Raw genomic sequence first — 11,038 nt, 5'->3', positions numbered from 1 at the left:
GTGAATGTAGACTACCTACTGATTGTAAAGCGCTTTGGATAAAAGCGCTATATAAATGCAGGCCATTTACCATTTACCATATAATCCATCGGCACTATGCTGATGGGGAGTGAAACAGACAGACGAAATTTATGAGAGACTAAAAACAATAAAAGTCCTGTTATAATGTGACAGCACTGACAGCTTGTGACAGCACTGACAGCTTGCTTAGCTCTGCATCTCCAGCACTGACATGCTAATCAAGAGATAGGGTTGGATATGGAGGCTAGACCTGCTTTCAACACAACACACACACACACACACACACAGGCCTGATATCGCCAAAATAAATACTTGATACCCACACAGAACCGCGTTTCACCAACACATCCAACCACACCAATGGGCCCACCCTGTCTTTGCATCCAAACGGGGCGAGCCACTTGAGTGTAATTGAGCGTTTTAAGTCTCTGTGTGGCACCAGGGTGGCAGGGTGGCACCGCCGGGGGTTTGTGGGTGTCGCATCACCAGGGGGGCATGTGCCCACAAGCTGTCTGCACTCGCTTCAAAGTGCTCTTTCATTTGGTCTGCTTGCAAAAACACGGCGCCCTGCACACACTGTCACTTCTGCTCTGTTCCCTTTGGGATTTAAACTTGTTTTTAACCCTGGAAAGTCAAGTTGTTTGCTGTATGACAGAGATGCTCACAAGTCTTTTTTTTTTTTGCAAGTCCAAGTCAAGTCTCGAGTCTTTGGTCAGAAATCCAAGTCAAGTCTCAAGTCTCTTGTGGATTTTTTAGTTATTGGTTTATTTGACAGGGACAGTGCATATTAATAAACTGTATAGATATATAAACTGTCTGCAAACTCCACACAGAAAGGCCCTTTTGACGACCCCACCCGGGCGGCGGGCACTCGAGGACATGCGGACGGGCACGCACTCCTTCAGCGCTCACAGCGTCCCAGGTGGAAATCAAACCCAGGACCTTCTAGCTGTGAGGGCGGCGACAGCGCTTACCACTGCGTCACCGTGCCCCCGTGGCATATATACTTCTCATTCTTTCATCAATTAGCCATCCAAGTAATAATTTGAGCCGCAGACTCTCATCTGAGATTCAGAGGAATGCTCCGCAGAGAACCATTTCACAATATTAGAAATGACTTTTTTTAGACAATTTTCTCTTTGAGACTTTAAGTCTTTTTCGACTCATGGCGCACTTGAGAATCTCAAAAATGTTTGCGGCCCACATCTGACTCTAAACAGTGCAGAGGTCACATGATGTGCTCTCAGAGCACTTTTTATTGTACTGATAAAAGGAGCTGTCCATCAGCACCACACAGACATCAGAATCTAAAAGTGAGCGGCTGTTTACAAGGCTAATTAACAAATAAGCCATTACAATAGTATCATTCTACAATGGAGAAATGCATTCTCATACATAATAATAATAATATTAATTACATTTTCTTCATGAAGATCGTAATATTTCCCACTTAACTTCATGGCCCACTAGTGGGCCCCAGACCACAGGTTCGGAATGGCTGCTTTAAGCAAAGGTGGAGTGTCCTTTAATACTTGAGTAAAGGACTTGAAATGCTGCTTCAGAGGTCAGAATATCACCATAGCACCCCGCACACACATAGCCTGTCTCACACAGTCTGTCTCACACACAGTCTGTCTCACACACAGTCTGTCTCACACAGTCTGTCTCACACACAGTCTGTCTCACACATAGCCTGCAGGCCTGTCTCACACATAGCCTGCATGCCTGTCTCACACACAGTCTGTCTCACATAGCCTGCAGGCCTGTCTCACACACAGTCTGTCTCACACATAGCCTGTCTCACACATAGCCTGCAGGCCTGTCTCACACACAGTCTGTCTCTCACACAGTCTGTCTCACACATAGCCTGCAGGCCTGTCTCACACACAGTCTGTCTCTCACACAGTCTGTCTCACACATAGCCTGCAGGCCTGTCTCACACACAGTCTGTCTCACACACAGTCTGTCTCACACATAGCCTGCAGGCCTGTCTCACACACAGTCTGTCTCTCACATAGTCTGTCTCACACATAGCCTGCAGGCCTGTCTCACACACAGTCTGTCTCACACACAGTCTGTCTCACATAGCCTGCAGGCCTGTCTCACACACAGTCTGTCTCACACACAGCCTGTCTCACACACAGTCTGTCTCACATAGCCTGCAGGCCTGTCTCACACACAGTCTGTCTCACACATAGCCTGCAGGCCTGTCTCACACACAGTCTGTCTCTCACATAGTCTGTCTCACACATAGCCTGCAGGCCTGTCTCACACACAGTCTGTCTCTCACACAGGCAAAATAAGAAAAGTACTTCAACTTAGCCTATGTAAAAATGTCATATTTATGTAACATTTTCTTTCAAACCAAACTGTAAGACTCCTCCTACTTCAACAGGCTTGGATGCTGCTCTCCCTGAGACACCACAATCACAGCCAACTTGACCCATTTCACCAGTTGCATTTGGACATAATGAAAGTGTCATTTTATCCGCCTGTCATATCAGCAGAAGTGTTCGTTTCAGGCCAATGACAATATTTTAGTAACACTACATTTACAATATGGGTACATTAATTAACAGTTATTAACCTAACCCTAACATGAACCTACGGCGACTCTAACCATAACCCTAAACTAAGGTATAAATTGATACCTTAGTTAACATGAACACCACATGACTGTTCATTAAAGGTTAGGTTAGGCTTATTAACCATTAACTAAGCCTTAATTAATGTACCCTTATAAAGTGTTACCAAACAGGTTTCATGCTGTTTTCTTTTTTCATTATTTTTGCACTGGCCCACAACACACAATAAAAAATATTAAATTGAAAGTTGTACTTTGAGTAACCAGGTTTCACTTTTACTTTGTAAAGGAGTAATTGTACTTTTAACCTCGCCTGGTAAACCAGCCAGTCACATGAACTCACATTCGGCTGGTTTACCAGGGTACTTTTAACCTCCCCAAACACACACACACACACACACACACACACACACACACACTATTAAATATTCATATCGGCTCTTTACATGCATACACACCTACAAGCATGCGTGCGCACACACACACACACGCACGCACGGGCACACGCACACACACACACATGCACAAACACACACACTTGGGTGCTCTAGTTTTAAAGCATTCCCTTGTGTCTACTGCCCTCTACTGTTCACAGTGTGAATCTTTTATACAATGACATGAATTGCCATCAGAGCATTATGAGCATTCTCCAAAACAGAAAGCAAAGCTTGTGAAATGAGATGTGGCCGCCTGAGCAGGGCTGATAGCCTCTAGGAAAATGATCATTCTCCTGGAAAATCCACATCAATACATTTGTGACTCAGGTAGTTTTGGAAACACTTCCTAGCTCTGAAATACCAAGGAACCTATTTTTGTTTGTAACACCACTATGACTCTTCTTTCTATGTGTTTTTAATAGTATAAAGTGTTCTACCGATCATTTGATTTCTGGGCTATAGGCCGGCTACATGACTAGCCGACCAAACTATTGTCTATCTTGTTTTTCTACTGCTTTTTACTCCGTTTTCCTGAATTTCCTTTATGCGTATTGCATTTGACTATTTCTTATCATTTTACCATGTTATTTTACTACTGCATTTGACTTTGCTTGCATTTTATAATTGCTAGTAATGTAATGTGCAATGTGTTTGGACCCCAGGAGGACTAGCGGGCGTCTTGGCAGCGGTAGCTAATGGAGATCCTTCTAAATAAGACAAATGGGGTGTCGTTTCACCTGTGATTGAAAAATGCTTCCACCAGATGAAAGAATACACATGACTGTGTGATGTTGTTGACTGTTCGCTCATGTATCCTGGTGACTGTAGATAGTTCATTACTGTGTGATGTTGTTGACTGTTCGCTCATGTATCCTGGTGACTGTAGATAGTTCATTACTGTGTGATGTTGTTGACTGTTCGCTCATGTATCCTGGTGACTGTAGATAGCTCATCTAACTCTATTTTGCACCAAACAGGGGCTTGAATTGAGCTATATGGAGCTGCTGCACAGAGACATCATGATCCGTTTGGAGACCAATAATAAGGAAAACTAACAAGCACATTAGATCAAATAAAAATAGCAATAGTAATAATAAATATAAATAAATAAAAACGTCAGTCAACATCACGTAATGTGTTTTCATTAGAAGCATTTTTCAATCAAAGGTGAAACGACACCCCATTCACTTCAATAGAACTGCCCCCAAAATCTGGCCCCAATGCAAAATGCAAACGCTGTGACATGAGTCACATGTGTATTCTACTGTACGTGCCTTTTGAAACACAAGAAAGTTGCACTGAACATGTATACTTTATTGACAATTAAATACATTGCCATACATTTAATCAGACACTTTACACACATGGTGCCGGTTAGAGACCACTTTGCATCAATATGTGGGACTTTGTGTAGCAATTACGATTCTCTTTTGTTTTCCCCCCACACATAACATCTAGACTTGTTTTTGTAAAGCGCACATGAAAACCCACAAATCCAGCAATAACACCTGTGACGTTCCCTCGGATCATTACCTCCATACGCCGAGCGTCTGTCCTTAAGTCTTATCCGCCTGAGCCGGGTTAGATTAGCTGAGAGGGTCGGTCGGCCGTGCGGTCTCTGGTTCTCCAAATTTATATTTCCAAAAAGGCGTTATATAGATATCTATATTATAGATAGAGCCCAAACTAAACAGAAACTAAAACAGTTGCCATTGGGGGCAACTGTTCTTGCTCCTTCAGTGGCGAAATGCATTCTGGGCACTTGGGCAGTGTTGAATTATCGTACCTGAGGGTCAAAATGATCATTTCTGGTGGTAAATTAGCATACAAATATGATAATTATCATATTATTATTATATAATTATTATTATCCTTTTTATCCCGAGGACATGTTTTAATTTTGTTTTTGGGCGTATTTTCATAAGAATCTTGAGTCCTAACTGTAAATTATTATATTTTTACCTGCACCACGCTCTATAGATTTTCATGTGAGTTTGAATGGCTGATCTTTCCTTCAGAGTGTACTAATTCATACATGGATACTTTCACCTGCTGTGTATTTCAGAGTGTACTAATTCATACATGGATACTTTCACCTGCTGTGTATTTCAGAGTGTACTGATTCATACATGTATACTTTCACCTGCTGTGTATTTCAGAGTGTACTGATTCATACATGTATACTTTCACCTGCTGTGTATTTCAGAGTGTACTGATTCATACATGTATACTTTCACCTGCTGTGTATTTCAGAGTGTACTAATTCATACATGGATACTTTCACCTGCTGTGTATTTCAGAGTGTACTGATTCATACATGGATACTTTCACCTGCTGTGTATTTCAGAGTGTACTAATTCATACATGGATACTTTCACCTGCTGTGTATTTCAGAGTGTACTGATTCATACATGGATACTTTTACCTGCTGTGTATTTCAGAGTGTACTGATTCATACATGGATACTTTTACCTGCTGTGTATTTCAGAGTGTACTGATTCATACATGTATACTTTCACCTGCTGTGTATTTCAGAGTGTACTGATTCATACATGTATACTTTCACCTGCTGTGTATTTCAGAGTGTACTAATTCATACATGGATACTTTCACCTGCTGTGTATTTCAGAGTGTACTGATTCATACATGGATACTTTCACCTGCTGTGTATTTCAGAGTGTACTGATTCATACATGGATACTTTCACCTGCTGTGTATTTCCCAGGTAGAGCATGGCACTAACACCACATTCCCACTAGTGTCATATCAAAATACAGTATGTGGTACTCAGATGTGGGATCTATCTAACAAAGTAAAAATACCTAGTTCATTAGCCTACTGTACTTAAGTAGGCTACTGCATCTTATACTTTACTCAAGTTTTTCATTCACTGAAGACTTTTTAATTTTTACTCATTACATTTCAAAATAAAAAATCTATAATTTCTACTCGCTACATTTTCAAAACAGACAGGTTACTTGTCTTCCGGGAAATCAACAACTAACACTTCAGATGTGTTACACTTCTTCAATATAAAAAGCAGCTGAAAACACTTTGTTGATGTATATTTTGTTGTGCACTTCCCTTTGTTTATTAAAAAAGTTTTATTCTGGCAATTGGGTTGTTAAAAATGTGAAACACTTTTGAACGCTGAAAGCTTTTTTAAAAGCAAATAGTTTAAAATGGACTGGCCTTGTTTGGCGAGTGCTTGAGAGAGAGGCTGTTTCAGAGAAGAGAGGAAGCTGTCCGTCCCTCTCTCTCACCCCCACACCCGGGAGAGGAAGCTGTCCGTCCCTCTCTCTCACCCCCACGCCCGGGAGGAAGCTGTCCGTCCTTCTCTCTCACCCCCACGCCCGGGAGGAAGCTGTCCGTCCCTCTCTCTCACCCCCACGCCCGGGAGGAAGCGATCCGTCCCTCTCTCTCACCCCCACGCCCGGAGAGGAAGCTGTCCGTCCCTCTCTCTCACCCCCACGCCCGGAGAGGAAGCTGTCCGTCCCTCTCTCTCATCCCCACGCCCGGGAGGAAGCTGTCCGTCCCTCTCTCTCACCCCCACGCCCGGGAGGAAGCTGTCCATCCCTCTCTCTCACCCCCACGCCCAGGGCAACAAGGAAGCTGTCCGTCCCTCTCTCTCACCCCCACGCCCGGAGAGGAAGCTGTCCGTCCCTCTCTCTCCCCCACGCCCGGAGAGGAAGCTGTCCGTCCCTCTCTCTCACCCCCACGCCCGGAGAGGAAGCTGTCCGTCCCTAGGCTCGTTTGAGATGAGCAAATTCTGCGCAGATTCGACCAGCGCCTTGCTTGCCCCGTTGCATGATGGTTAGAAAGTTGTCCGACTTGCTCCGTCCTGCCCGACTGCGTGAGTCACGTGACTCTCGCGAGAGCGAGGCGGGCGCAGATTTGGAGCGAGGCGCCGCAGTTGCTCCCCACCAACTGCGCCCGACTGTGGATGACAGAGGATGACGAGAAACGCATCAAGCTGAGCGCCCATTGGTTCAACACAGGTGCATCACAAACCCACAGTGAAGTGTAGAAACTTCAATTTTATATCTATTCCAAGCTGTCACTCCATATTTTACATAAATACCACCTGGAATGCCCACATTAAAATAAAAATAAGGAATCTGAAGGGCTGTGTTATTTGAGCAGTGAGTGTGGGTGGCGCTAATGCATGTTTTAATTTGTTTACAAACCGCTGTTAAACAAAACGGTAGAAGAAGAAAAGCAGCAGTGAGTGTGCCTTCGGGGGTGTTCGACTTGTTGACGCCTCGCCTGACTGTGCTCGCCTGCTCTCGTCTGCTTTCCAGGCGAGGCGGCAGTCATCTCAAACGAGGCTCCTCTCTCTCACCCCCACGCCCGGAGAGGAAGCTGTCCGTCCCTCTCTCTCACCCCCACGCCCGGAGAGGAAGCTGTCCGTCCCTCTCTCTCACCCCCACGCCCGGAGAGGAAGCTGTCCATCCCTCTCTCTTAGGCCTTGGCCACACTGATCCGTGGTGTCTGTCCGTGTGCGTTCATTTCTCTGTTCACTTCCATTCATTTTCAATGACAACTGTCCGACTGTCCGTGGAGCACTCAGAAGCATACGTATCCAGAAAATTTGCATACGTTTTGATGGACAGAAAGTTGAAGAGGGATGAACTTTTTCTGGACGGACGTATCGGATGGTCGGATAGTCACTGTCCGTTTAGCCAATCAGAGTCGAGGTCTCGAGACGAGGCATTCCGAGATTTGTTTCAACTTTTCAAAGAAGATGGCCGAGGCGGTGAACGAGGCTATAAGGGATTCCCCAGCAAAATGAGTAAAATTGTGTGATTTCACTAGGAATTCAGTGACTAGAAGTTAGTCCAAGGGGAGAATGTAGTGCATATACTTATCTCCAGTTATCTGCACATGATCTACATTATATTATACTCGCGCTGTTCATGTCATTTGCATCGAGTCACATTTCCAAGGAGCTGCACGCAGGCTGCGCAGGCAGGCTCGCCGGCCGCGGAGCAGCCCCGGCGCTTTTGGCGAGGGGTTTGACGTAGACTCAGTTCTCATGCATCGGACAGACATCTGTCCGTTCAATAATTCTGTCCATTTTCTGACGGACAGGGTGGCCAAGGCCTTACCCCCACGCCCGGAGAGGAAGCTGTCCGTCCCTCTCTCTCACCCCCACGCCCGGAGAGGAAGCTGTCCGTCCCTCTCTCTCACCCCCACGCCCGGAGAGGAAGCTGTCCGTCCCTCTCTCTCACCCCCACGCCCGGAGAGGAAGCTGTCCGTCCCTCTCTCTCACCCCCACGCCCGGGGCAACAGAGCAGAGGGAGGGATGTTTTTCCCGTCGCACACCACCTTTGATCTCACCCCCCCTAATCACTTCCTGGAGATTATACAGTACAGTACGTGCACCTCCGCACTGCCCTCACTCTGTGTGTGTGTGTGTGCACGTGAGAGAGACACATATTGTGTGTGTGCACACGTGAGACAGATATTGTGTGTGTGTGTGTGTACTTGAGACACAAGTGTGTGTGTACATGTTTAATAGGGTGAAAGAGAGAATGTATACATACTACGGATTACTGCTTTAAAAAGTAATACAATTACTTTACTGATTACTTGGTATCAAAAGTAATTAGTTACATTACTTTACTATACTAGGCGCTCGATTCCTAGGCTCGCTACGCTGCGTGGGCTCGCTAAGCCCACAGCATGGCCTGCAGCTCGCATCCGCTGCACGGCCTCGCCCGCAGCTCGGCTGCTGTGTGGCCTCGCCTGCTCTATTGGCATGCAATGCACAATTACCCAACTGGATTCACAATGCTTTAAAAAGTAACAGAATTTGTTTTAATATCAACCAGTTCTCAAGCTGCAATAGGCAGCTGGGGACAGAGGAGGGCAGCATATCATACATGATATAATATATCATGTATGATATATTATATTATATTATAATATATCTACTAACTTCTTGTCACTTAAGTGAATTTCATTGAAGCAAATGTAATAATTTGATCACTATACTTGAAGGGTGTCAATACAAAATGGTGTATTCTGTCAGTACTTTGAAAATATGGATATTCCATGTTCCAAATGTTGGCAATATAGACCAAAGCCTTGGGATCCCTAATAGCTTATTGTTTCCGTAACAAGATAGCCTGCTTTGATTCAGTCACAATGGAACTCTCTTAGATTTGACAAGAGATGTTGCCCCAAAAGAAAAGAAAAAGATGAGGATCTGACAGATGACCACTTTAAATGTTAAATATGCTTCATTCATTAATACACAGACACTGCTATCAAGTAGAGTTTGAAAATGCTTTAATTCTCTCATCACACCACCCAAACATGATGCGATACAGCGGGATCGTGATCGATTGGTACAAGTAGGCAGAGACAGAGCTGTAGCTCTCATGTAGGCACACAGTATACCTGAAACACCATCTCACAGTGCAGGCACAGACAGAGCTGTAGCTCTCATGTAGGCACACAGTATACCTGAAACACCATCTCACAGTATACCTGAAACACCATCTCACAGTGCTGAAAACCTGACATGGCAGCCATGGTGGTTGAACATCATGCATTAGTTCTGCTGGAGCTTCTTCTCAAAGGCTGCAAAGTCCACAGGAACATGTGCAATGAGTCGCTGCAACACCATCATTCCACCAGAGCCCAAAATGAAAGCAGCCCTTCTATTGGCTACAGCTGTATCTAGATATGATGCATGGTGCTCTTCTATTGGCTACAGCTGTATCTAGATACGATGCATGGTGCTCGATGGATTTGTTGGGAAAAAATAGATCGAATAATCTTGAACTCAATCAGCATCAATTGACCTGTGGATTGTGACTCTGCTTTAAGAGACTCTGATTCAAGAGAAACCTTTTGGTACCCAGAATTCCCTGGAAACCAGTCATTGTGGCTGAGCTGAATTTCTTACCGGTCAAACTATCAAGAGACACAATTTCAAACATAATACAATCAAATTTCAATATTGACCTCGTTCACACAACGGCCATTTTGAACACTGTCCCCAGCTCTGTCCTGCTGCACAGCATGCAAACAGAATAGATCTCAAAAGGCCAAGGAAGGACATTGGTTCATATTTTACTGTAGGCTATTTGGCCCATTATTGCCAACTAGCCTAGGCAGCTAGCTAGCTAGCTTACAAGTAACGCAAACAGGCTGGGGGCAGTGACGACTCGGACAGTGACTCCGACAACCTCATGTCCCGCATTATCTGCAAAAAAAACAGCTCTGCCAGCTAGAAAACCAAGAGGGTTCCAACTGTCAGACCAGGAAGCTGCAGCCTGTAAGCTACACTGTGGAGTCTGACTCAGACTAACCACACGTTCTTTTATTTAGACTTATAGACCCGTCTTTTATAGAGTTAGACGTACTTTGTGTGTTCTTTATACATGTCCTTTATCCATACTCTTTCTGGCCAAGCTCTGCCCTCCCTAAACCTGTAGCACACAGCCGCTTGTGTCCAGCACGTTATAGTACGTTATGCTTAGTTTGCTAGTCTTTTACCTGTTTTGAGGAACGTTTTTGTTCATTTTAGTTTCGTTGTTAATTTTCTTTATTTATATATATTTTTAAATGTATCTTCTCTCCCCCGCCCCCCTCATTGTCAATACCACCCTTGAGTCTCACCACTGGTAGGTTTTGTGTATGTATGTGTGTGTGTCTATGTATAGGCATACTGTATGTAGGTGTGCGTCTATGTATGTATACGGTATGTGTGTGAACGGTGTGTATGTATATACAGTATATACACATATAATATATTGTATTATATTTATTTTCTATTATATTTCATACACGAGGGCCTATGCATGTATGTATGTATGTGATATTTTGTTGTGAAAATATAAATAAATCTGATGTAAAAAAAAAAAGACATAGGAATAGGCAGAAGAAAAAGGCAAAAAAGTGTACAAGTTAGCTAGCCAACTTCCCTGCTCAGTTCAAGCAGGTGTTGTGGTTGTTGTTCCTGAGAGCCGAAGTCCTCACTTGA

This window comes from Poromitra crassiceps (assembly GCF_964638095.1).
Source record: "Poromitra crassiceps genome assembly, chromosome: 13".
NCBI classification, from domain to species: Eukaryota; Metazoa; Chordata; class Actinopteri; order Beryciformes; family Melamphaidae; genus Poromitra; species Poromitra crassiceps.
Note: the sequence above shows the minus strand (reverse complement) of the source record.